General features: G+C 44.6%; 2 long non-coding RNA genes and 1 pseudogene across 2 annotated transcripts; 1 reads left to right on the top strand and 2 right to left on the bottom strand.

The window, feature by feature from the left end:
• Positions 1 to 382: 382 nt before the first annotated feature.
• LOC125533965 lies at positions 383 to 8,565 on the bottom strand. The gene is made up of 3 exons (XR_007294389.1): positions 8,225 to 8,565; positions 3,928 to 3,930; positions 383 to 494 (listed from the first exon to the last, which is right to left on the bottom strand). It is a non-coding gene; the product is annotated as an uncharacterized LOC125533965 (long non-coding RNA).
• Positions 8,566 to 15,637: 7,072 nt separating this feature from the next.
• LOC125539570 lies at positions 15,638 to 18,648 on the top strand (annotated as a pseudogene).
• A 335-nt stretch (positions 18,649 to 18,983) lies between these two features.
• On the bottom strand, positions 18,984 to 22,246 carry LOC125539571. Its single transcript, XR_007296901.1, has 4 exons — positions 21,862 to 22,246; positions 21,166 to 21,308; positions 20,700 to 20,831; positions 18,984 to 19,681 (listed from the first exon to the last, which is right to left on the bottom strand). It is a non-coding gene; the product is annotated as an uncharacterized LOC125539571 (long non-coding RNA).
• Positions 22,247 to 27,337: the final 5,091 nt, after the last annotated feature.

The raw sequence follows: 27,337 nt of genomic DNA, 5'->3' as shown, positions 1-27,337 counted from the left end.
GCCTGTAGCCTCCCATCCCGCAGCACGCCCGTCCTCAGATCCCCACGCCAGGAGCTCCTTTCCCTTTGCTCGCTTCGACCCTGGGTCGCCGGAGACACCAGGGGGTCTCCCCTGCCTCGCCCCGTTCGCCCGCAAGTTCCGCAGTGCCACCGGAGCTCCCTCCGCCGACGAGAACCACCTGCAGATGAGCCCCGCGCCGCCCGTTCCTTCCTTCCCCGCTTCTCTCTTCTCCCTCTCACATCTCTGTCTCGTTTTCTTTTTCCGTCAGAGAACCAGAGCCGGAGCTTGCCGATGCCTCGTCCAAGCCCGTTCTCGGCCAGATCCGGACACCCAGGACCTCGTCGCCCCTTCGTCCCGCTCGCCGGAGTTCCGATCCCGGTCATCGGCGCCTGCCACGTTGATTCTGCTTCGCCCCGGCCCCTTCTTCTTCGACCACGCGAGGACGAACGTGTGCCGCTCCTGTTGACCGCGACGCACCAGGCTCAGCGCCCCCCCTGCTTCGATCGGCCTGGGAGGCCCAGCCCCGTTGTCCCTAGCCGGCTGCTCTGAAGATGGGCCAAGGCCCATGGGTGAGGCCACCCAGCGCTCCACCTTTTTTGTCCTTCCTGCTATTGGGCTTGTCCCAGATTCAGCCCGATCATGTTTTTTTTTCTCGTTCTGTGAATTTGTCCAATTATCCAGAGTATTTCAGTTTTATAGAAAAACCCTTGTTGATCATGCCTTTAATAATTCCACAACCGTGCATCGGATTGAAAAACTTAATATATGAAATATGCTTAGAATTTTGTCTAGTTTCATAATATGCAACTTTCACCCATGTTTAAAATGTTGTTTGATTAAATTTGCTCCTATGCCATGCTAAAATGATTTAATTCATAACTAATTAACCGTAGCTCCGAATCTAACAAACTTTATATGTAAATGGGGTAGAATTTTGCCTAGTTTAACATGGTGGCATCATCTTGCATGTTTAATAACTATAAAATATGGTTTAGGGCAGAACAGTACCATAACCAAAAACATGCATATGAGGAGTTTCCTGAATTGTTGGTCGTTGTTTCCGGCCTCATTTAAACTTGACTAGTTGGGTAGTTTTCATTTGCTTCACCCTCTTGCCATGTTTAATAAACATTTAATATTGTTGGGTACATAAACGAGATCGAACTAAATAATTGATGTGGTGTTCCGTCAATATGCAACTCGTTGCATATTGAGTTCACTTTAATTTGTAAGTGTTGTTTGTGCACTTTGCCATGCCATGCTTCTTTAACCGGACATGCATCATAATGTTTGTGCATCATGCCATGTCTATGTCGTGGTTGTTTACTATGTGTCTGCTTCTTTCCGTTGCTTCTTCGGGTTGTTTCCAGGTAACGTCGTGATTGTGGACCCGGTTCGTCTACGTTCCGTGGTTGTCTTTCTTCATGGACTCGTTTCTTCCTTGCGGGATCAGGCAAGATCATACCCTTCGAAACACTCTATCCTTGTTGCTGCTTAGTTGCTTCGCTCTTTGCTATGCCTATGCTGCGATACCTACCACTTGCTTATCATGCCTCCCATATTGTTGAACCAAGCCTCTAACCCACCTTGTCCTAGCAAACCGTTGTTTGGCTATGTTACCGCTTTGCTCAGCCCCTCTTATAGCGTTGTTAGTTGCAGGTGAAGATTGAAGTTTGTTCCTTGTTGGAACATGGAGATGTTGTTCCTTGTTGGAACATGTTTACTTGTTGGGATATCACATATATCTTATTTAATTAATGCATCTATATACTTGGTAAAGGGTGGAAGGCTCGGCCTTATGCCTGGTGTTTTGTTCCACTCTTGCCGCCCTAGTTTCCGTCATATCGGTGTTATGTTCCCGGATTTTGCGTTCCTTACGCGGTTGGGTTATAATGGGAACCCCTTGACAGTTCGCCTTGAATAAAACTCCTCCAGCCAATGCAACATTGGTTTATCATTTGCCACCCAGCCTTTTCTTTTCCCTTGGGGGTCAGCCGCCCAAGGGTTCATCATTATTTTAACCCCCCCGGGCCAGTGCTTGTCTAAGTGTTGGTCCAACCCGAGCACCGTGCGGGGCCGTCCCTTGGCAACTTGGGTTACGTTGGCTCCCGTGCGCTTAGCTTATTCCGGTGGTGCCCTGAGAACGAGATATGTGCAGCTCCTATCGGGATGTCGGCGCATCGGGTGGTCTTGCTGGACTTGTTTTACCATTGTCGAGGATGTCTTGGAGTACCGGGATACCGAGTCTGATCGGAATGTCTCGGGAGGAGGTCTATTCCTTCGTTGACCGTGAGAGCTTGTGATGGGCTAAGTTGGGACACCCCTGCAGGGATTTGAACTTTCGAAAGCCGTGCCCGCGGTTATGGGCAGATGGGAATTTGTTAACGTCCGGTTGTAGAAAACCTGAAGTTGACCTTAATTAAAATGGATCAACAGCGTGTGTAACCGTGATGGTCTCTTTCCGGTGGAGTCCGGGAAGTGAACACGGTTGTTGGAGTTATGCTTGACGTAGGTTGCTATAGGATCACTTCTTGATCATACTTTTATCGACCGTGCTTTGCCTTCTCTTCTCGCTCTCATTTGCGTATGTTAGCCACCATATATGCTAGTCGCTTGCTGCAGCTCCACCTCATACCTTTACCTTACCCATAAGCTTAAATAGTCTTGATCGCGAGGGTGCGAGATTGCTGAGTCCCCGTGGCTCACAGATACTTCCAAAACCAACTTGCAGGTGCCGATGAGTCCGTGCAGATGACGCAACCCAGCTCAGAAGGAGTTCATTGAAGACTTTGTCCTTCGTGTTGTTCCGTTCTAGTTGATCAGTAGTGGAGCCCAGTTGGGGTCGATCGGGGACCTTTGTCGCATTTGGGGTTCTTCTTTTATTTTGGCTCCGTAGTCGGGCCTTGATTGTATTTGGATGATGTAATGCTTTATTCATGTAATTGTGTGAAGTGGCGATTGTAAGCCAACTATGTATCTCTTTCCCTTATGTATTACATGGGTTGTGTGAAGATTACCTCACTTGCGACATATGCCTTCAATGCGATTATTTCTCTAAGTCGTGCCTCGACACGTGGGAGCTATAGTCGCATCGAGGGTGTTACAAGTTGGTATCAGAGCCTTCCCCGACCTTAGGAGCCCCATTGCTTGATCGTTTTTAGCGGCCGAGTTGAGTCTAGAAAAATGTTTTGAGTCATTTAGGAATTATATATCGGAGAGTTTAGGAATTCTTTTTACTTCCCAGTCTCCTCATCGCTCTGGTAAGGCATCCTGACGTAGAGTTTTGACTCTTCTCTTCTCAAATTTCACTAAAAAAAATTTAGGATCACGCGGGTATCTTGGAATCGTTCCGATGGTTTTGTGACGAGAACATTGTCTTGGTGCCTCCTGTCAGGGGTTTTGTGGAAGTGTCCCGGGGAGTTGAGCTCTGAGGTGTTGTTGTCATAATTTTATCGTTGCAGTTCTGGAATACCTGAGTTTAGTACGCCGACATCGAAAATCTCTTTTATGCAGTTCGTTGGTGAGATAACCTCGACGCCTCCCAGTACTGGGGCGGGAGTTCGGGAGTATCGCCATAACTTGTATAACGGATGCTTCTCGAAGGTTGAGGTAGACGATTTCCGAAGGTTTTCTTGGTTATGTGTTGAAGGATGGATACAGCTAGGTGTAGGATTTGCTAGTTTTGGGTGAGATATTATGCTTCCCCTGTATCCCCAACACCTGATTGCATAACCGAAAAGGTTCGGGAGTTTCATAGGTGGGAATTCAAGTAGCTCTTAGGATATCTTTCCGACAAATTTATGATATGAAATTGGGGTTCGACGTCTAGTGGTCCGCCTATTCACGGTTGGTTTTACAGTGGTCTCGTTGTGTCTTAAAGAGTCCTTGGCTATGCCGACTCGGGGACGCTTCGTATGTCATGTGCACTGCCTTGTACATGATGGTGCTGTACGATCGAGCCCGTGTAGGCCCCACCATGAAAACTTTGGACGAAATCTCTATCATATGTTTGTTCCGGCTTACTCTGCAAGCCAATCCTTTGTTTTTGGTTTTGAGTTGTGGTATTCGAGTTGCTTCAAAGTCAAATGTTGATTCCATCCCTTGTCTAAATAGTGTTCTCATACTCCGATGTGAATACTAATCCTTCATGATAGTCGACATTGTCATGACAATCCTTTTCAACCGTTGTGTTTCTCTTCAAGCGGATTCGTTAATTTTCAATATCCGCAAGATTCAATCTCAGCTTTTCTCAACGGTGTTCGTTTCATTCATCCCAAGTTGCCTTTGTTTTTCCCGCCCTCCCTCCCTTGTTTTCTTCGAGGACTCAGATTTCTTAATCAAGTACCATCTTATTGTTGTGACGTCTCTCCATTATTTTCAATCAATATCCTTATCCGATGATTCTCAAGAAGATGCCAACGGAGCTTCAAGTTCGTCATCCTTCACTCATTTTTCTTCTCCGGTGGGTTAAATTCAAGCGTTATTGATCATATCTTTCTCCTCGTTTCAAATACCTTTTCTTACCGGTGCACCTCTTTATCATTCACGCTCGTTATTCTTTTGTTCCGGAGTGCTAAAGATATCTCAGAAGATTCGTGTTTTCCACTCTACATTCGTTCAAGCTCTTTCGAGGATGTTATCTCATTCAAGACATTTAATTTAACCGGTGCATTCTCCTTTTCAAGTAATCATTTCAACGGTGTTTCTTTTGAGTGGGCCCTAACCCACAGGTCTTTTCCCAGGATCTTACCTGACTCTTCTTATTCTCCCGGAGCTAGCCTAAATTCTTTCGAAGTTTCACGTAAGAATGATTTATCATCAGTCAAATGTCTTCTCAAGATCTGTCAATTCTTTTCATCGTTGACTCAACCTCTTCGTTTTGATTCTTCCGGAGTGTCTAAATAATTCAAGGTGGTGTTTCTCGTCGTCCTTCTCATCATTTGAAGATCGAAGAAGAGTTTTACCTCCATATCTTGCTCCATTCTCTTCAAGATTCGTGATTCTAGATTGTTGCCATCCTCTCATAATTATTTTTCGATTGTGAGAATTCTTTTCACCCATCTGGAGCATTTCATGAGTTGTTTTCCATTTCTATTCCCCGAATCCCATCATTTAAGAAGATTTATTCATTCCAGCTTTCAGCTCTCATACTCTAAATCTTACCGGTGCATTGTTCAAGTGATCTATAATCAGCTCATGATCTCTTCGTTCTCTTGTATCTAAATTATCTCAAGCATCTTCGTTCATTTGCTAATTCTTCCCGGTGTTTCTTTATCTTTACTCCGTTCATTTTCAATTCTTACGGTGGTTCGTGCAAGAGTTCTCGTCATTCGTTATCATATCAATTCATGTATTGTTCCAATCCTACCGGCGGTTCGTTCAAGACGTTCTCAAACTTATGATATATCTCTCTTAATCCTTGATACGAGAATAAGTAGTGTGCCAAATCTGTTGATTGTCAATCAATTTAATTGGTGAAGGATAAGCATAATGTAATTCTTATTCTTGTTTCATCAAGTTTGTTCAATTCCTGCTTTCTGGAGTGGTTCATCATATCACATTCTCGGTTCGAGATGCTTTATCTTTTCTTTACCGGAGTTCCAAGCTCTCACGATTTTATCACCACAGAGATCCATCTAAATCATTGCAAGGCTTCAATCTTATTCTTTCCACCAGTCAATTATTTTGGATCATTCTTTTATTACCGGAGTATCTTCATGAAGGTTCTACATGATGGTTCATCAAGGATTTAATTATTTCTCGAAGTGTTCATCGAGATTCTTCTCAAAGGAGCTCAAGTGTTCCTTGTCTTGCATTTTAAAGTGCAATTCGGTCAACCGTATCATTGGAGGTGGTATTATGTCTTTCTTGATAATTTGAGTTCATGTTTTCATGATTCACATGCTGTCAAGATTGGGATATTTTAAAGCCATCAACCTATTCGTTGGAATTGTCTTGGGTTTATTTTTCACCTAAAACTTTCCCTAAGGTTTGTTGCTATTAATGGTGATAATATATGATCCAAGTTCTCCATTTATTTCCCCGGTGAGATAAGTTCTCGTCTTCTTGTTCTTATCAATCCAATTCGTCTTCCTGTGAGTGGCAGGTTGTCACCTCATAATTTGAGATGTATTCCATAAGACCATATCAACCTTACTCTTTCTGTTGGTGGGTTTTCCAACAACCCCGTTCACTCCTTCTCCTAAAGATGCCTGGCCAAACTCTTTTGTGGCAGAAGTTGGCATTTTCGTCTCCATTCTCCTATTTCTATTATCTATCTTCTATTCTTTCGTTCCGGAGGTATTGCAATGTTGTTATTTTCACCCATCATCTCGTTTTGTCAAAGATCATGTTCTTTTCATGCCTATCCAGTTAACCGGAGTGTCGTGCCCTCTTTTCAAGTTATATCACCTTATCAAGTTCTTATTCAATTCCTCTCTTTTCTACCGGAGCGCTGCCCGAATTTGGCCTTCCTTGGTCCCCTTCCTTAACCGGAGTGTTTTCTATGTATATCTTTCCTTCAACCTCAAGGGTTTCGCAATGTTCTTTGTCTCTCTTTTCTAATGGAGTGTTTTCAACTTCGTTCATCTCCGTTGTATTCTTTCTTTCAATTTGTTCAACTTTTCAAGGTTTCTTTGGTTTCACTCGTTTGTCAAAGAAGCAACTTAGTTTTACCTCTTCTCTGTCTCTTCCGTTTTCCCTCCGGTGCCATTCTAGATCTCGGGACGAGATCCTCTCGTAGTGGTGGAGTGTTGTAACGCCCCGAGACCGATGTGCCAGGTGTCGTCCAGTTATTCGTTGTTGTTGCCTTGTCTTTTTCTTGCGTGTTGCATTTCATCATGTCATCATGTGCATAGCATCATCATGTTTTCAAAACTTGCATCTGTCCCGGTCTCCTCGTCCTCTCCATTGTCCGTTCTGAACCCAACCACACTTGCACACACCCGCGGCATGTCCGAAATATTATTTTATAAGTGGCCGGGAAATGTTCTCAGAATGGGTTGAAAGTTGGCATGCGGTGTTGTTTTGTTTTCAGTAGACCGCCTGCCAAGTTTCATCGCATTCGGAGTCCGTTTGACGTCCCAACGGATAAATATAGTGGCAATAGTAGCCGGTCTAACGTCGGACGTTTTCGGTCTCCGGAAACAGTCGCCAGGCCTCCCTCTCTTCTCTTCTCTCAGCTCGAGACCGTCTGCACAGCCCACCTAGTCCATCCTCCTTCCCCTCTTCGCTTCCGGAGTTGCCCGATGCGATCGCACGGTCCGAAACCCTCTCTGCTCAGCGCATCAAACCCCCTCGCGCGCGTGTCCGAAAAATTGTCCCGGACCCGACCCGGACAGTCGTCACCATTGGATCCGGATCATCCCCAAACGTCTACAAAACGTCACCGTTTTCTTATTTGGACTCCCTAGCTATTTTAGTCGTGACCGTCCGATTAGGATCGGAGGGATCCGATAGCCCCTAACTATTTCCACCTGCCATATATAAACTAGTTCCAACCCTAATAATCAGGAGCCTTGTCCCATCCATCCCATCATGCGCCGCCACTCCTCTTCCTCGGGATCCAAGCCCGCAGCCACCCTCTTTCCTTCCCTCGTTTTCAGCATCGTACCAACCCGAGCCCGCACCCGATCCAGATCCTCTCCCGCCTCCGACCACCTTCCGGGTTTTGCGCCGCCGCTCAAATCCTGCAGGAGCGCCAACGCCACCAAGCCGCCGCCCGTCGTCCTCTACTTCACGCTGCCTCCGGCGAACAGAGGCCCCGCGCCTACAGCCTCCCATCCCGCAGCACGCCCGTCCTCAGATCCCCATGCCAGGAGCTCCTTTCCCTTTGCTCGCTTCGACCCCGGGTTGCCAGAGACACCAGGGGATCTCCTCTGCCTCGCCCCGTTCGCCCGCAAGTTCCGCAGTGCCACCGGAGCTCCCTCCGCCGACGAGAACCACCTGCAGATGAGCCCCGCACCGCCCGTTCCTTCCTTCCCCGCTTCTCTCTTCTCCCTCTCACATCTCTGTCTCGTTTTCTTTTTCCGTCAGAGAACCAGAGCCGGAGCTTGCCGTTGCCTCGTCCAAGCCCGTTCTCGGCCAGATCCGGACGCCCAGGACCTCGCCGTCCCTTCGTCCCGCTCGCCGGAGTTCCGATCCCGGTCATCAGCGCCTGCCACGTTGATTCTGCCTCGCCCCGCTCCTGTTGACCGCGACGCACCAGGCTCAGCGCCCCCCCTACTTCGATCGGCCTGGGAGGCCCAGCCCCGCTGTCCCTAGCCGGCTGCTCTGAAGATGGGCCAAGGCCCATGGGTGAGGCCACCCAGCGCCCCACCTTTTTTTTCCTTCCTGCTGTTGGGCTTGTCCCAGATTCAGCCCGATCATGTTTTTTTTTTCTCGTTCTGTGAATTTGTCCAATTATCCAGAGTATTTCAGTTTTATAGAAAAACCCTTGTTGATCATGCCTTTAATAATTCCACAACCGTGCATCGGATTGAAAAACTTAATATATGAAATATGCTTAGAATTTTGTCTAGTTTCATAATATGCAACTTTCACCCATGTTTAAAATGTTGTTTGATTAAATTTTCTCCTATGCCATGCTAAAATGATTTAATTCATAACTAATTAACCGTAGCTCCGAATCTAACAAACTTTATATGTAAATGGGGTAGAATTTTGCCTAGTTTAACATGGTGGCATCATCTTGCATGTTTAATAACTATAAAATATGGTTTAGGGCAGAACAGTACCATAACCAAAAACATGCATATGAGGAGTTTCCGGAATTGTTGGTCGTTGTTTCCGGCCTCATTTAAACTTGACTAGTTGGGTAGTTTTCATTTGCTTCACCCTCTTGCCATGTTTAATAACATTTAATATTGTTGGGTACATAAACGAGATCGAACTAAATAATTGATGTGGTGTTCCGTCAATATGCAACTCGTTGCATATTGAGCTCCACTTAATTTGTAGGATTGTTTGTGCACTTTGCCATGCCATGCTTCTTTAAACCGGGCATGCATCATAATTGTTTGTGCATCATGCCATGTCTATGTCGTGGTTGTTTACTATGTTGTCTGCTTCTTTCCGGTGTGCTTCTTCGGGTTGTTTCCGGTAACGTCGTGATTGTGAGGACCCGTTCGTCTATGTTCCGTTTGTCTTCTTCGTGGACTCGTTCTTCTTCCTTACGGGATTTCAGGCAAGATGATCATACCCTCGAAATCACTTCTATCTTTGCTTGCTTAGTTGCTCGCTCTTTTGCTATGCCTATGCTGCGATACCTACCACTTGCTTATCATGCATCCCATATCGTTGAACCAAGCCTCTAACCCACCTTTGTCCTAGCAAACCGTTGTTTGGCTATGTTACCGCTTTGCTCAGCCCCTCTTATAGCGTTGTTAGTTGCAGGTGAAGATTGAAGTTGTTCCTTGTTGGAACATGGAGATGTTGTTCCTTGTTGGAATATGTCTCACTTGTTGGGATATCACTATATATCTTATTTAATTAATGCATCTATATACTTGGTAAAGGGTGGAAGGCTCGGCCTTATGCCTGGTGTTTTGTTCCACTCTTGCCGCCCTAGTTTCCGTCATATCGGTGTTATGTTCCCGGATTTTGCGTTCCTTACGCGGTTGGGTTATAATGGGAACCCCTTGACAGTTCGCCTTGAATAAAACTCCTCCAGCAAGGCCCAACCTTGGTTTTACCATTTGCCACCCAGCCTTTTCTTTTCCCTTGGGGGTCGCGCGCCCAAGGGTCATCATTATTTTAACCCCCCCGGGCCAGTGCTTGTCTAAGTATTGGTCCAACCCAGAGCACCGTGCGGGGCCGTCCCTTGGCAACTTGGGTTACGTTGGCTCCCGTGCGCTTAGCTTATCCGGTGTGCCCTGAGAACGAGATATGTGCAGCTCCTATCGGGATGTCGGCGCATCGGGTGGTCTTGCTGGACTTGTTTTACCATTGTCGAGGATGTCTTGGAGTACCGGGATACCGAGTCTGATCGGAATGTCTCGGGAGGAGGTCTATTCCTTCGTTGACCGTGAGAGCTTGTGATGGGCTAAGTTGGGACACCCCTGCAGGGATTTGAACTTTCGAAAGCCGTGCCCGCGGTTATGGGCAGATGGGAATTTGTTAACGTCCGGTTGTAGAAAACCTGAAGTTGACCTTAATTAAAATGAATCAACAGCGTGTGTAACCGTGATGGTCTCTTTCCGGCGGAGTCCGGGAAGTGAACACGGTTGTTGGAGTTATGCTTGACGTAGGTTGCTATAGGATCACTTCTTGATCATACTTTTATCGACCGTGCTTTGCCTTCTCTTCTCGCTCTCATTTGCGTATGTTAGCCACCATATATGCTAGTCGCTTGCTGCAGCTCCACCTCATACCTTTACCTTACCCATAAGCTTAAATAGTCTTGATCGCGAGGGTGCGAGATTGCTGAGTCCCCGTGGCTCACAGATACTTCCAAAACCAGCTTGCAGGTGCCGATGAGTCCGTGCAGATGACGCAACCCAGCTCAGAAGGAGTTCGTTGAAGACCTTGTCCTTCGTGTTGTTCCGTTCTAGTTGATCAGTAGTGGAGCCCAGTTGGGGTCGATCGGGGACCTTTGTCGCATTTGGGGTTCTTCTTTTATTTTGGCTCCGTAGTCGGGCCTTGATTGTATTTGGATGATGTAATGCTTTATTCATGTAATTGTGTGAAGTGGCGATTGTAAGCCAACTATGTATCTCTTTCCCTTATGTATTACATGGGTTGTGTGAAGATTACCTCACTTGCGACATATGCCTTCAATGCGATTATGTCTCTAAGTCGTGCCTCGACACGTGGGAGCTATAGTCGCATCGAGGGTGTTACACACTGCCCCAACGTGAGCTCTTATTACCCACTCTGCCGCCATGTCACTTTAGATCTGCAGTTCAGCGGAGGCGACATAGCTAGATTTTGTTGCCAAATGCGGTAATCCTACGTTTTGCTGCTTGGGATGGCTTGTACTACTTGCCAACAAATGCAGTATGTTTTGCGTTCATTTCTGATCTAGGGCATAGGGACAGAGCAGACATATTGTTGCATAGGATTACTCTATACTAGCAGTCTACAACAGTTGTTTGCCTAAAATGAACCCAACTGCCACAGCCAAGTCAGGTGTTACTTTCCTGCCCGAAATTTGTAGGCTGCTTCTAGTAGGAGGCACACTTGGTTCAACCCTTGTTCTACAGTTTGAGCTTGACACTCTTCATTTATGTTCTCGGGCAATGAAGTCACATTGTTTCATATGATTGTTGTAGGTTGTAATAAAAGTTTAAAACAATGGGTTGCTCCAAATGAATCAAATTGGCACTGCCAGTCGGGTGTATGCTTTGCATTCGGCGATGATCTGAGGGAGAGCAGTCACGTAGTCGCATCATAGGATGACTGGCACTTTGTTTGCCCAAAATGAACCCAACTGCCACTACCAAGTCAGGTGTTTCTTTTCTACCTCAGTGTTTAGGCTGTTTGAAGACAACACAGTTGCTTCGGGCCTTGTTTTATGGTTTATGTTCTGGGGCAGTTCAGTCATATTGCCTGCACCCCGCACGACCTCCCCTTATAGTCCGCTCGATTTCTCTTTTGGTCTTGTCATGTGCCAAAATTAAGTGGTAGCATCTGATGCAAATTTATCAGTGATGATCCATAGTTGTGAACCATTGGTTTTAATATGCAAACAACAACAGTGCTAGAGATGCTACAATATATTTAATGTATACTTTGCTGTAAGTTCTTGCTTACATTAGTGTCTTTCATTTCTGTCCTCATTAATGTGTAACTGAGAATGAACATATTTCTCTCTTTATAGACTGCTAGATTGTACAAGTTGAACGATCTTCTCTAGTTTAAACCAGTTGGGATCCATAAAATACAATATGACTTCTTTTGTATTTCACCTAGCTTGTAACTAATATCCTTGCTGCTAATTTACCTCAAGTTTATCTGAACATGGCTGAAATGAGCGCTGGGAAGTCCTTAAGTAATTGCTTTCATTACATCATAGTTAGCTGAGAATATCGACTTGAATATTTTATGTATGCCCTTATGCATGTCCACACACGGTTGGGCAAATACCGAGCTGTAGTGGAACAACATGGAGTTAGAGAACTTCAAGGACAATATCAACTAGGTGACCGGCATTATGGCGGCTATGTACGGCGGCGACCACAAGTTCTCCGTGAGTTGGCTCCATCTCCTACCCCTAGCTCCCTCTTTTCTGCTCCAATAGCATGCTCTGTTGGTTTAGAACACTAGCAGCGGGATTCTACCATGTATACGTACTAAGCAGCACGAGGTCAAGCACATCATGTACACTAGCAGCTTGATTGGTTCAATATATACTAGCAGTAGTACCTCATGTACATGTAATTGGACTCCCAAGTTCTTTCCAGGGTGTTGTTCTTATAAATTCTTCTGTGTCTTGCTCTTTTGTTGGTGCTACTACACATGTTAGATTGTTAGTTGTACTTGTTTCTATCTCAAATTACTTGGGTGTCATTCATATGTATAACATAATTGTATTGCAAAAAAATCTTCTTTCTAAATTCTGTTGGCTAAAGAAATAAGCTATGTACCACACACACACACACATAGAGAGAGAAAGATAGGCAATCTTCTTATGTTTCCATTTTCAATCTGTTATTTACATAATTTCTTCATTGTGGAATGCTTCTCCTTACTGCCTCCTAGTCCCCATTTTCTTTGTGTTGTCACTTTTGCTTGTGGTAGCCATTACGTAGCTCGATCTTGTCTGTCTACTAATTACCAGTTAATAGTATTTGGCTTCTATGTGATGACATGTGTTGATAGATAGGTACTAGCTATATGTTTTCCAGGTTACACGCTAATTGTACTCCTTCAGTTTACTCTTTTAAACATGACTTGGTTACCTAAACCCCGCTCTGCCCGTGTATATGCCAAGTGTAGCTTCCCCTAAGATATTCACTTTGCAACTCCATCTATTGATGCTTTGACACTAAATGCAATGTGTAGGGAGCTTGATAAAGCTTGGACGTTGGTCATGGCTCCGACGGTGCTGATGCTATTGGACTGGTTGTGGCCTCATGCATGGTAGTAGGCTTGGCTGGCCCCTGACTATAGAGTGTTATATTGTTGAGCGTTTTATCTGTAGAGTGCTATATTGTTGAGTGTTTTATCTGTAGAGTGCTATATTGTGATTGGTGGAATAATGTATGGTTATATTGTGATTGTGTGGAATGTTGTAATAAACTGAGTTTGGTTGTTATTTGAATATATTTTAAATGTGTTCTCTGATTGGTATATATATGAGTTACGAGCTTTGAAAAATTAAAACCTAATGACTGGGACCTAGTGCCTTGAAGAATCTGGCAATGTGCACCCCGTTGACTACAATAATCTGAAAATTGAATGTAACAAAAAAACAAAGAAAGCCAAAAATAGAAATTATATAGAATGTGAAAAGGCCGCATCTCAGAAAGCAAAAAAGGCTGAATTAATGCGCCAAGCCCATGTAGCTGACCAAAATTAATAGGAAAAAAATACAAGAAGGCTGAATTGTTGGGCCCGGCCCATGTAAAACACCAAATTGGACCGGGCTGATTCTTATCAACGACCAATTCAATTGGTCGCAATTTTGCCACATCGGCTTACCACGTTGGATCCGACGTGGCCTGGGAAGACAACCAGTGACCAAAATAATTGGTCATTGAACCAATGATCTTTTATTTTGGCCGTTGCCTTCTACGACCATTTCACAACAAAGGTCGTCAATTTCATTAAAGATGGTCAGCTTTTGACCAAGTGTTTTGGCCACAAAAAGGCCGCAAATGAAAAACAATGACCAATATTGACGGTCGCAAGTTGACATATTTCTTGTAGTGAAGTCCAAAGGGTTTTCCCTTTGGTGATAGAAGACCAAGACGGTGGCGTGGCAGGACGGAACTCATCGTGGAGCCCCTGGCACGTCATAGATAGCACCTTTTGCAGGTGAATACCACCTTTCGTCAGAGAAGCTCCGACGCATGTCCCCTTTCGAATTGCCGCCCTATGGTAGCCCTTCCCGCTCATATTTTTGACGAAGAGGCCCAAGACATCTATATAAGGGGCAGAGCGGCCGTCGTAGCAAGGGGTCAACCACATCGGCTCTTGCTCAAACCCTAGCGCCATTGCTAGCCTCAAAGAGCTCAAGCTCACCTTGTAGCTCCAAGAGCACTGTACACAGAAAAACAACCAAGTAGGAGTAGGGTTTTACACCGCACGGTGGCTCGAACCTGGGTAGCTCGCGATGTCCTCGTCGTGCCTAACTCGTAGTCTTGTAGACGCAAAGTCAGGCCCCCAGAGCTCGAACTAGGATTTTGGAGGATTTCCCGTAGCTCAAAATCAATCCCCCGACAGTATTCTTTCTTGATGAGGTGAAAAGGTCCTATTATTATTTGGTGTTTCCACACACATAACATGGTGGGTGATTATTGAAGCATCTTTGATATTTGTTTGACATCATTAATGTTAACACTCAGAAAACTTGTGTCACCTTGTCTAATTTTTTTGTTCCATGACAACGCACGGGTCATTAAACTAGTGAGAAGAATTTTTTTAGTGCCACATCAGAACTCATGGCAAAATGATGAATCTAGGCATGAAGCCAAGTTCGATCATCGTGAGGTTAGTCCATCATTGTCATAATTCCATCCATTATTTACACAAATAACACAATCAGCTAGATGGTAGGTAAGAACTTTGGATAATAACTGCATATTTGCTTTTACACCGGTGAGTTTTGCCTTACCTTTCTTCTGTTTGAACATATCCATGTAACATCTCGCAAGGTGGACACTGGACCAAACCATCTTACATGTCTGTTTGTTTTGTTTGTGTTGTTCCTTTTCTATCCCACACGTAACAATGCGAGGCACTGTCTTGGTCACTGGTCCAATATCCCTCCATTGCACATTAACCCTTCATGGCTACAATATGTTTGCCTGGCTGAGTTAATGATCTCACTTTATCATTTTCACTCCATTTAGCAACATTATTATGATCTCCTTATGTTGTTTTTAATTATTATATTTGCAAGGTTATTTCTATGCTTTCTTGTTGCATTGTGGTTGATATAGCATATGCATAATTATTATTTATGGTGTTATTATAAGATGCTTTCCTGCTATTCTTTGCTACTACTATTTGTTGTGTGGACCATCTGTTGGAGTCGAGCTCAAATAGTAGTAGGACTTGAACCCTGGTGGGTTGGGGATACCACTAAAAACGCATAATTTTGCCCTCCCACTGAAAGTGATAGCCGGAAATCCTGAAATAAATCCAGGAATATGCGAGCACCAGGACTTGAACCCTGGTGGGCTGGGGATACCACTGTCTCTCTAACCATCCAACCACATGTTGGTTCGCCTCATCCCAACGAGGTGACAGCGACGGTGGGTGGGAGGCTGGGAGGGTAATATTTCCTTCTTCTTCTTTTTTTGAATAAGGGAGGGTAAAATTTCCTGAAATCTAAGATCTAGTTGGGCCGGCCCAAATAGTGTTGCTGGTGGTTGGTGGCACGACCATAGGCTGAGGAGGGGAAAGCGGAGGGGAAGATGGGCGGCGGCTGAGGAGGGGAAAGCGGAGGGGGAGATGGGGGAGGGGAAAGCGGAGGGGAAGATGGGGGCGGCGGAGGAGGGGGAAGGCGGAGGGGAATATGGGGGAGGGGAAAGCGGAGGGGAAGATGGGGGCGGCGGGGGCGATGGAGGTGGATCTCTCCTCTCTTAGCCGCTCCAACCCCTTCGTTGAGGTCAAATTCGGCAATGATTTCGTCGACATTCCCTACTACGCGGACGAGAGCCCCGCCTGGTTGCTGCTCGTCGGCGTCATAAGCGGCGCCCTGCGCTTCCACCGTTTTCGCGTGGCGAGATCCGGGCGAATCTCAGGTCAGAGCGAGGACAGGCTCGAGATTTTCCACGACCTCATGAAGCCGCAGGGGTGCAGCTCGAGCGCCAGCGCAGCCCTGGTTCCTGACGGTCGCTCGCTCTGCCTCCTGCAGCGGGTCGAGAAGGCGCAAACCGACGCCCTGCAGCTGCAGCTGCCGGCCGAGGAGGAGCCGCCGGCCGAAGTACCGCTTCCCCCGCTGGATCCAAGCATGCGTGGCCGGTGCATGCCCATCTCGGCCGACGGCCACATATGGGCCGTGTCGGCTACCTATTCTTCTGGCACGAGTTTCCGTCTCCTAGTACAACGCCTGGTCATTGAAGAGGAAGAGGGCGCAGCTTCCCAACGTTGGGAGCAGGTCGGCCCCCCCTTCGACCAACATTGCAAATTCGAGCCCTCCCTTCCCACCATATGGGGTCTTGACTTCCTCCAGGGCTACGCGGTGCTCCCTGGCCATGGCCGTGAGAGGGGCACCCTCATCCTGCTCTCCCTCCAAAACGGTCTTTTCTTCACTTTCAATTGCTCCTCCCCTGACTTGGGCTGGACCAAGGTAGTCCAAACCTCAGAGGACAAGGATTACGTCCCTATCCTCGGCCGTGGCCTCTATGTACAAGAAACCAATGCCATCTACATGCTCCGCAAAAATGTGATCTATGAATACAAGCTGGGATATGAAGAGAGAAGTCTGAAGATTGGTACCCCTATGGAGATTATATTTCCTTGTGTTGCACGAAGCAGAGCCCATGGCTTCCTCACCCATCTGGGCTCGGGCGTCATGTGCTCTGTCTTGATGAGTACGGCGCTCCCATGCTGGCAGGACCACCTACACGCCATTATCACCACCTTCCAGCTTGGTCCTGGCCCCCACATCAAGGTCCTGCACTCCACCTCCCGCCAGCTGGACGTCTTGCCCATGGAAGACATCAATGAATTTGAATTCCGCTTTCTTCAGTAAGTTTCTCTGTCCACTAAAGCCATGTACACATTTTGACCATTAATCCATGCATTCATTTTGGTCATCTTGCTTACAAATTATATTAATCTTTTGCCCACTAATCAATCACTTAGAGAGTATAAGGATGACAAGGTGTTGCCTCAAGTCCATGAAGTCCATGATGCAGAGGAAGTCCATGAAGAGAAAGCGCTTCATGATCCTTGCAATACTTGCAGGTCTTGTTCCACAAGCTTGAGCTTAGCTTAGATATTTTATTCCAAGTTTCTTGTGCATGACATATTTTCCTTCTTGCACGCAGGCATCATCTCCCACCACTTCCTCCTCCTCCCTATGTGAAGCCACATATGGACAATGAACTCTTGTTTATTATCTGCCAAGCTGGTTCACAATCATTTATCTATAAAACAAGTCTCATGGATCTGAATCCAGATCTGAGTCCAAGGTTAGGAATAGCCACTCCTCTCAAACCGCATTACATTGTACCTGGAGATGATCATGGTCCGAGGCATTTTTTTGTCAGTGGCTCAGAACTATATGCTGTCTCATTCCTAAAAGATGGCATGTATGTGCTTAACCTGGACACCAGATGTCAGCATCTTGATCCCCTTGCAAGGCGGCCTGTTTCTTCTGTTGACCCTTTTATCATGGCTATCCAAGTTGGTAGGGCAACTCTTGCTCTTACTGAAACTCTCCAAGTTTACCGTAAGGCCCACCTTGTTTGTCCTCCTCGATCCATCTCATGGGTGCGCTGCATGACAGATCACTCTCAGATTCCTGACAGGAAGGTCAAGCTGTCCGGATATGTAGTAGTGAGTGATAATTCCTTTATAGTCTGTGATACTCTCACATGTTCTTGTCTTCACTTTGACCTGGATGCCAATAAGTGGCATGTTGTCATGCCTTGGGCTCCATGGGGAGAATACCCGCCGAGGGATATGTCTAGTTATCGCTTTCTAAATGGCAGATGTGTATTTGTGGATGGTTTTATCTACACATGCTCAGGAAAAGGGCTTGCTGCTTATGAACTACTCTATGAAGATAATTGTGTGTATCTAGACATCCCAATATATTTGCCACTCTCATGGGAGAGTGAGATGTGGCGGACTGAAAGAATGTGTTTGGATTATGCTGGCAAAGATGTCAACTCCGGTGCCATCTTGTTTTGGGTGGTGCAAGGTGAATATCTCCCTGTCTCTCTCCCTCTCTCTTTTATGCATTTCATGAAAGATGCCATCACCTCTAATGTTCTTATAGGTTTGCAAATGAAATATCGTGACCCCCAGAATAAGCTATGGATCACAGCAGTGAAGGTTGAGGTGGAGAAAACACCCAGGAAGAGCATGACACCGGTGGGAATTAGGCATGTGGTCTCTGCCACACGTCTCATTGATCAACAGGAAACAATGGATCAGAAGGAAGTGATCAGTACCAGATGTTGTGCTGTCTCTTTCTGATGCGCTTGCCATTATTTTTTGCTCACAAGTCAACTTGTACTTTATTTTGGTAGACTCTCGTTGCACCAGCTAGTGACAAGTGAACTTGTATGATCCTCTTGCTTCTTCTGTGAATTCTCACAAGTCAACTTGTACTTTATTTTGGTAGACTCTCATTGCACCAGCTAGTGACAAGTGAACTTGTATGATCCTCTTGCTTCTTCTATGAATTCTCACAAGTCAACTTGCACTTTATTTTGGTAAACTCTCATTGCACCAGCTAGTGACAAGTGAACTTGTATGAGCCTCTTGCTTCTGTGAATTCTCACAAGTCAACTTGTTCTTTATTTTCGCGGACTCTCATTGCACCAGCTAGTGACAAGTGAACTTGGATGATCCTCTTGGTTTTCTGTGAATTCTGTGAACTTGTATGCACCTTGCTTGGAACTGTGAATTTATCGCTTTAGAATTTTCGTTTAATTTGTTGCTTTAGAATTGTGGTCTCCCTGAAGTTACCATTAAAATATAATCACAAAGTTGAGCATTAATTTGGGACCACAGAACGCAAATCATATGAATCATGTTTTTTTGTGGAACTTAAATTACGTTTTTTTATTCTTTGGGAGGCAAGGGAACATAAAATTAGGTCAGGGCATCTCCAACACTGATCTGCAAATTTTCTCTCGTGCTTATATGTACGCTTTATTCCTGTATATGTTCCTCTAAAGGGCAATTTGAAATTCAAATAAGTCTGATCCATAGCGCGCGTTCGATGGCAAATTTGACAAATCTACTCTCTACCCAATATAGGGAGGATTGTTTCTCCACTTTTTTCGTGCACCAGGCCTTTTCGTACGTTCCGTTCCTTTTTTCGTACGTCCGGTCGTCTTCGTTCGATTCCCACGTTGGGTAGTATTAAAAAAACGCTGGTAGGCTTTGGGCCTTGGCCCATCACCCGCTCCAGACACCCTCCAGACCGCTCGCCTCGCACCTCCCGCTTTGCTCGCTCGCCTCTCCAGATCGCCTCCCCAGGTCGCCCTCAACAGCAGTTCCAGATCGCCCTCGGCAGTAGCTGCAGGTCACTCTAGATTGCCCTCAGCAGCAAGCCAGCAACTCGCCTGCCGGATGAAGAGCCTCTTCTCCGAGCAAGGCCAGCTGCTCCTCCACGCCTCCGATTTATCCTATGCCTCCGAGCTCGCACCTTCAGAACTCGCGGCAACGACTCCGCTTCCCTCTCCTTGTCCGCGCCAGTGATGGATGCCTCATTTTCTTCCTCCTCCGCCTTCGGATCAAGTGTTGCGCCATCTTCTTCCTCCTCTTGTCCCCGGATCTTCAAGTGCAGCTCCATCTTCCTCCTCAGCCTCCGGATCAGCAGTAGGTACTCCTGCACAAGATATACATCCAGTTTGTAAAGAGAGCATCTTGCAAAAAAAAAGGTTTGTAAAGAGAGCTTGATCAATTAAAACTGTAGCGTAAAGTGGAGTAAGAATTCAAACTGAATAAAATAGGCTTGTGCCATGTGGGAACAGGAAACATGGAAGAATTGCATTGAGAATGTCAGGACGAGAGAGGAGTACCCAAACTAGCATTACTCACACATATACTCCACAATCAACTTGAGAGTTCACCAAATGCCAGGTTGGACCACATTAGCAAAGCATGCTCCACAATCAACTTGAGAGTTGAAACTTACAAAAAAAGAATTTATAACAGTATATAGATTTCTCTGTGTCGCATGCTAGAGATGCATAGAGCAATGTTATCGAGAATTCAGTAAATGGTGGTACACAAAAGGAATTTTTTTAGTTGATTCGTTCAGAGCCTTGGTTCAGTTCTTGGTACAGAAAGAACTGCGTGCATTGTCAATTATGGAGTCAGATGTAAAGATCAAATATACAAACAACTGCAGCATACAGAACCAATGACCAATACAGGAGTGCGGTCTATAAATATCTTTCTCGTGAAAAAAAAACTATAACATCTTAACCGAAGAAAGGGAGGTTGCTTAGAAAATATCAGCAATGATTTCTTTGGAAATATTTGGGTAAAACAAATTGCTTCTCATTTGTAAAGTAGATAAGGAAATTCTAGGGAAGCAAGGGGGAGAGACAGAGAAAAAGTGAATATCACATGAGCATCTTAAGGCATACCAGATTATCAGAAAGCGAAAGACCTAAAGAGCACTAGGTGAAATCATGCCACACTAGATTTTCGTGATACTGCTAGCCTCAAGTAGCCTGCACACGAGTTCTTTCTAATAACCACATACTCCATGAATTACTTACATTCCATTTTCTAGCATTAGCAACAACTTCACTCCCAACTCAAAAGCCTAGGCCAAATACTGAAATCAACTGATGCGAATTTGGCAATTCCAAGTTCAGTAGCAACATAAAGCTTACCAGCTATACTTTGGGAAAAAACAACTCCAAGTTCATTCTTGGCATTTGAAAGGTAGTGTGCCCTTGCATCACCAAGAGAGAGCTTTATACTGTTTTAGGTTTGCAATCTCAGTTGCACGAACATCTTGCTGCCTACAACAAACATGAGAGCAGGGCATGAGCAATAATTAGTGAAACAATGATAAGCAAGTTTATAAATCATGTATGTAGAAAAATAGGGGTAAAGAGAAAAAGTAATTCATGTTCCTGCAGATTGCTTATTTTCAAATTGTTGCATCATCTACTAGAGCAGCATGACATTTTCTCTGCCCACAAGATTCATTTGATACAAAACTAGAGCAGCACGAAATTTTCAAATTATACTCCAGCTACAAGTTCTTTACAGTTCGACTAAACTGACTGCAGTGAGTAAGCAACACATCTAAGCAAGCACATCCAGAGAGGGGATGGCGGAGAGGATGCTGACCATGTCGGTGCGGAGGGCGTCCCCGAACCCCTGCTCCTGGTCGGCCAGCTCGTCGGCCGAACCGCAACCCATGAAATCACTGGAGGGGCTTCTCCCCGGTGCTATCCATCCCAGCACGACCCCTGCTCCTCCGCAAGGGAACACTGAACATTGGTACACAAGAAATATGAATAAATGCACCAGATATATGAATAAATGCAAGCATGTTCATAAAAAATAAACTGGCTACTGTTCTCTGCTCCAATACTCCAGATAGTCGCAAACACAAGCATGTCATTAGTCCTTCTGCTATTAGTCGCAACAATACATCCTGTCTATTCCAATTTTCCCACTAGACAGCAAGATCACGACACATGCAAACAAACATGAAAACATGGTAATAGCATCAGAGCGTCACCTGAATATTTATACTCGAATAAACATAGAAATATCAACATAGCATCATCTGTATTGAGAATCAATGCTAGAAGAAAAATGAAAACATGGAATTTAGCACCAGGAAACATGCAAAAACTTGTTCAGGCCAAAGATATGATCAAGACACCAGGACACGTCATCTATATTACAATTAACAACTCCAGCATTTGTACTCCTATGATCAGCAGAAGCAAGCATTAAATAAATGGAGACATGCATCACCGGGAAAGCAAGATAAGCATCGCAGCAATGGATTGAAAAGAAGAAAGAAAAATGGACCTTTGGATGTGAAGGTCACCACGCTGGGCGAGACCCTGCCTTGTCGGCCTCGGCCTCCTCGTGGTGGCGGTCACGCGCGCGGGGAGCTGGGATCTGGATCGGGGAAGAAAACTGGCGCGGCCAGTGGCGGAGGACTCTGGTCGGCTCTCCCCTCCGTCGGCCAACACGCGGGCAGGCGAGCTCGACGGAGCGCCGCACATCGTACAATCGATGCACGCATGCGCCGGCTTGGGTCCGTGGTTCGTGGGGGCGATGTAGTTCTCCTTGAGGCGGAGGCACCGGAGCTGCGGCGAGATGTGTCGGGAGAGAGAAAGAAAGGGGATGGAGGAGAGGTGCGTCCTTGGGGAGCGCTGGTGGAGTGCGGTGTGTCTCAGGATAAGGGTGGACTGCAGGTTGAAGGTGAAAAAAAATGAGGTAATATGATCGGAAGTCATAGAACTTGCGCTCAATATTCAGTTTGATGCTAAAACTTTAAAAATACGGATTTGTGGTCATCTAACTTGACATCGCGTGCAAATACGGTCACAAAATACGCATGCGGACATATCAGGGTGTATGGGCCTACTTGTCGGTGAGTGATGGCCTTTGGCCAACTGATTTTTGCACAAAACAACCTTACTATTTTTTATTTGCGGGAAAGGCCAACCACTGTACAGCAGCATATTGATACAAAAATTAATGGAAAGGACCGACCTCTGTACAACATATAGGTACGATAATTAACTAAAATATCAGTGAGGCGGGACTCGAACACACGACACAAATTAAGGACACAAGATCCTCAAAAAAAAATTGAGGACACGAGCCACTCTAGCCAACCAATCAACCCTTGACGTTCATATTTCAAGTATGGATAACAAACTAAGATGTATTGAATGTGGAGCCTAATGACATTTAATTTTTCGTACCTATGAGCAGTGGGTCCTACCTGTTATTGCACATTGAAAATTAACAGGAAAAAGTGTGGCCCCCAGCTCTCGAACAAACAACCAAACAGTGGCATACAAGACATTCTAGCCGCTACAATCTACACATATTACACATCTACGGTGAATAATTAGTCTTAATGTACTAGAAATATGTAAATACTACGTAAACAATAATTACAACAATAAAAATAACGTCTAAATATGTGTTATAAATATTGTACATACAAACTATATAACCTACTTTTAAATTTGTTCACGTATTTTAAAAATATTCATATATTTAATTTATGAATTATAAATTTTGTATCCTTTAAAATAAATATTTCCAAAATTAAAATTACAAATATCATTTTAACTTTACAAACATTTCAATAATTGTTCTCGCATTTGTAGAGTTCAACTTTTGCGTAACTTAAAATGTAAACATTGACATGAATATTCAATCATGTATAATATTGAAATTATATAATTTTTCGAATATAAGTCATGAGTAAAGTTTATACACAAGTGAATAATTTCGAAAATTTAGTAAATGTTTGAATTCATCATTTTGCATGATTTAAATATAAGCCTCGAGTGTGTTATTTTTCTTGGATTCATTAAACATATTTGTTTAATAAAAAAATTCAATGTCAGTTTAACTAAATATTTTTTATATAAATATGCATGTGTATATTTAAATGTTTTTATTTACTAATAATGATCGCTTGTATGTATAATATTCTTGGAACATAAATTTGTTAATTATGTTTTACAAATATCTTTAAAAAATAGCAAGTGCAAAATGGGCCGCAGTATCCGCAGAAATAAGCCGGCAATGGCAACCCCCTTCCGAAAGACTCTGTTTTACAGCTCTGTCAAACCGTCTTGATGTGCAATTGGCCAATTAGTATCACTCCCATTGTTTTACTGCTCCACTTGTAAGTACTATGTTGATGGCATTATATTTTATCTTAATGTGTCAACCTACTGAATATGACTTCTGGTCCTGCTTAACGGAATCAACTGTAGCAGTATGTGCCTCTACATATTTTAGGTTAAAAAAAAGGACCGGTAAAATAGCTTAAATGGGCTGCAGATGTACACCAATTCCTCATAGATGCCGAAAAAAAATGTCATTTAAGTTCCACGTTCAATAAATCTAAGTTTGCTATCCATACATGAGATGTGAACGTGAAGGGTGGGTTGGCTGGAGTGGCTTGTGTCGTAAACATTGACCGCAGGTGAAGTATCTGCTCACCCATTTTTTGTGTTAATTTTTGTACCTATATGCAGCAAAACAGTCAATTTTTTCCACAAATAAAAAAAATGTGAGGATGTTTTGTGCAAAAGTTAGTCAGACGAGCAACATCACTCATTGACAGATGGGGTCATACACCATGATACGTCCGCATGCGTATTTTGTGACCATATTTGCATGGGATGTCAAGTTAGGTGACCAAAAATCCGTATTTTTAAAGTTCTAGCACCAAACTGAACATTGAGTGCAAGTTCTATGACTTCCGATGATATTACCTCAAAAAAATCCGAGGGCATGTATGCAAAATAGTGTCTACAAATTGAAGCATTGCATGGGACATGGGTATCTAATTTTCGACATCACACACTAAATGAAAGTGGATAACCAAGTACACTAGCTAAGTCATGTGAATAATCATAGGTTTTCTATATTTAGCTGTTAGTTTAGGTCAATTATCTATGTGTGCAATTCTTTTCTCTTTCTCTATGCAGCAGCCATCAATTGAGCGATTTGAGCCCCTCCCCCTTCCCCCCCAAAAAAAGCGATTTGAGTGACTGTTAATAGTTCTAACAATCAAAGATGACCTTTTTTAAAATAAATCAAGATGACCAGTTGATATTAAATTAGAAAAGTAATCAGACATGGGCAATTCATTTTCTCATTCTCTAGGAAGTAGCAACAAGCGACACGATTTGGCTAAATTACGAGTTTCAATGATCAATGTGGCCGGTTAATTCCATTAGGAAGGTAATTAGATTAAAATAAGTTAGAAGTAGCACAAGTCCACGCGCACGGGCGTGTATATATAGACGCATTAAGACTATATATCTTTGCATCAAAGAAAAAAAGTAGAAAAATAATGGACATGTTACGTACGACCCGAAGTATGCCTGTGTTGCTCGTCATGAAGGTGTGTGAGGGGAGTCAGATGGGAAGAATATGCTAGAGGCGAGGGTAGCATGTGGATGATGGTGCTAGACTGGGAGAGCATTGTTATGTTGATGTTCAATGGCAAGCACCTTGTGTCTTGTCCGAGCTCATCATCTTGAGCTTAACTACATCCCAACATATTGCAATCAAATGAACACCGTAGCCATTAGCAACGTCGGTGAGAAAGGGCATAAATTGTGACACAGGTGAGAAGGCATGTTGAAATATAGAGCGTCTTGAGCAATGCCCTTTTTATAATAAGAACATATTGTATATGTCTCCCGTTGTAACGCACGGGCATATGTGCTAGTTTGACCTATGGACGAAATCAAATCACAGAATGAATTGCTTGTGAAACTATTTCACGCGGCTGACCTTTTTATGTGACGCCCAACACGAAGGCGTCACACTACATTGTGCAACGCCTCACAGATAGGCGCTACACGTCTGGCCAACGTTGCACCCCAAACTGCCTAAAAATTGCTAAGTCATCGTGCAGAGCCTACAAGCTAGGCGCTGCACTGTATAGTGTGGCGCCTAGCTCTCAGGCGCTGCACTAGTGGTTGCACTACAAAATGAAGCAACCACTAGTGCACCGACTAGAAGCTAGGCGCTGCACACTGACTTAGTAATTTTCGGATCACATGGGTGCGACGCTGGCCAGGCGTGTAGCGCCTATCTGTGAGGCGTTGCACAGTGTAGTGTGGCGCCTTCGTGTCGGGCGTCACACAAAAAAGTCAGCCCCGTGAAATAGTTTCACGGGCAGTTCATTCTGTGATTTGATTTCGTCCATAGGTCAAATTTGTCAATTTTGCCGCGTTCGATAACAACAACAAAAAAGAAGCTATTGCCTTGTATGAATGGGCTAAATAGGCCTTTAAGATTTATTAGGAATTCTGAAAATACTATAGGGCTAGCCAAAAAATAGACTAAATTCAAGCAGAATCCGCCGGCCTATTCCGGCTTTCCAGCTGCTCACATGGTATCTTCTAAAAAAAAACTGTTCACATGGGACGACCTCCTCGTATGTGATATTCGTCACCGCCTATGAAGGTCTACTCCGGTTTGCTTTAATCTTGATTCTGCTATCAATATGCATGTGTTGAGTTGAACATGAGTACTTTTTTTTTCGGGAAACATAGAGCTTTATTCAATCAATTCCTGCTCCAGCGTGATCAGCCATCAAGCTCGTCACTAGGAAGCCGAGAGAAGAGTTCATCCAACAATCAGTCACTCCTAGTTGCTTGCATGCTTTGCACACAGGTGCGTTGAATTGTTGGCTTGTCTCAATACATGATGAACATCAAAACTAAGAAAAGTTGAGGCTAGCCCTTCAATTTCGAGAAGAATAGGCGCTATAATAGAGCGCGAAAATTGTTGCGAGTTCCAGAGTTGTACCAACTCCAGACAGTCTACTTCAAACACCACTCGCGGATAACCTCGAAGCTTGCCGAAAATAACTCCGTCTCGTAGAGCCAGGGCTTCTGCTATGAGCGGATCCGTGACATTATGATGCGGCTTGCTCCAGGCAGCAACAAAGGCGGATGAGGTTTTTGCAAGACCCTCGCTCCACTTCTGTTTTTAGTCAGCGAGACGCTAGCGTCCGTATTTATCTTTAGCCACTCTTGGTCTGGCGGTCTCCAACCATAACCAGGCATGACCCTGGTATGTTCATCTGGAAGCTCTAGCAGCATTAGAGCTTCTCTGATCCGCTTCAAGGACTGGCCTGGATTCAGACTCTCTTTGTCATGTGTTATGTTGTTGTGAGAGGTCCATATAGCCCACATGACAGTGATGATCTTCGGTCGGTCCCCTTCATTGATGCGTGTGTCACACAAAATATCCTTGCACCAAGTGGTCGGATGTAGGTGTGGCAGCTTGACATTGAGCCATTTCCTAGTTTCCATCCAGAAGCTTTGAGCATGGGAGCACTTGATGAATGTGTGCACCATGTCTTCATCTGCACCCTTGCAAATCTTGCATCGGGCCATAGTCGCAATGTGCCTGTGTCTCAGTGTTGATTCAACCGGCAAGATACCGCTGAGAACCCGCCACCAGAAGACACGGGCCTTGGGTAGCACCTTGAGCTTCCAGAGTCGAGTCCATAACTGTTTGTCATTCTCAGAAGTTTCAGTAATCGCCCCTTCCTCTAGAGCTAAATGCTCGTTACAAGTCATTAGAGAACGATATGCGGATTTTAAAGTATAGGATCCCGACCTCTCATGAGCCCATGCCCAGAAGTCGTCACCACCACCTTGCCTGAGTGGTAAATTCAAAATTGCATCGGCGTCCGGTGATGTGAAATAGCTCCGAATGAGATCAACTTTCCAGCTCCAGTTCTCTTTATCAATAAGGTCTGAAACTGTGTGAAGATTAG

The sequence above is a fragment of the Triticum urartu genome, chromosome 2 (assembly GCF_003073215.2).
Source record: "Triticum urartu cultivar G1812 chromosome 2, Tu2.1, whole genome shotgun sequence".
In the NCBI taxonomy this organism is placed as follows: domain Eukaryota; kingdom Viridiplantae; phylum Streptophyta; class Magnoliopsida; order Poales; family Poaceae; genus Triticum; species Triticum urartu.
This window is presented reverse-complemented; position numbering and strand designations above follow the sequence as displayed.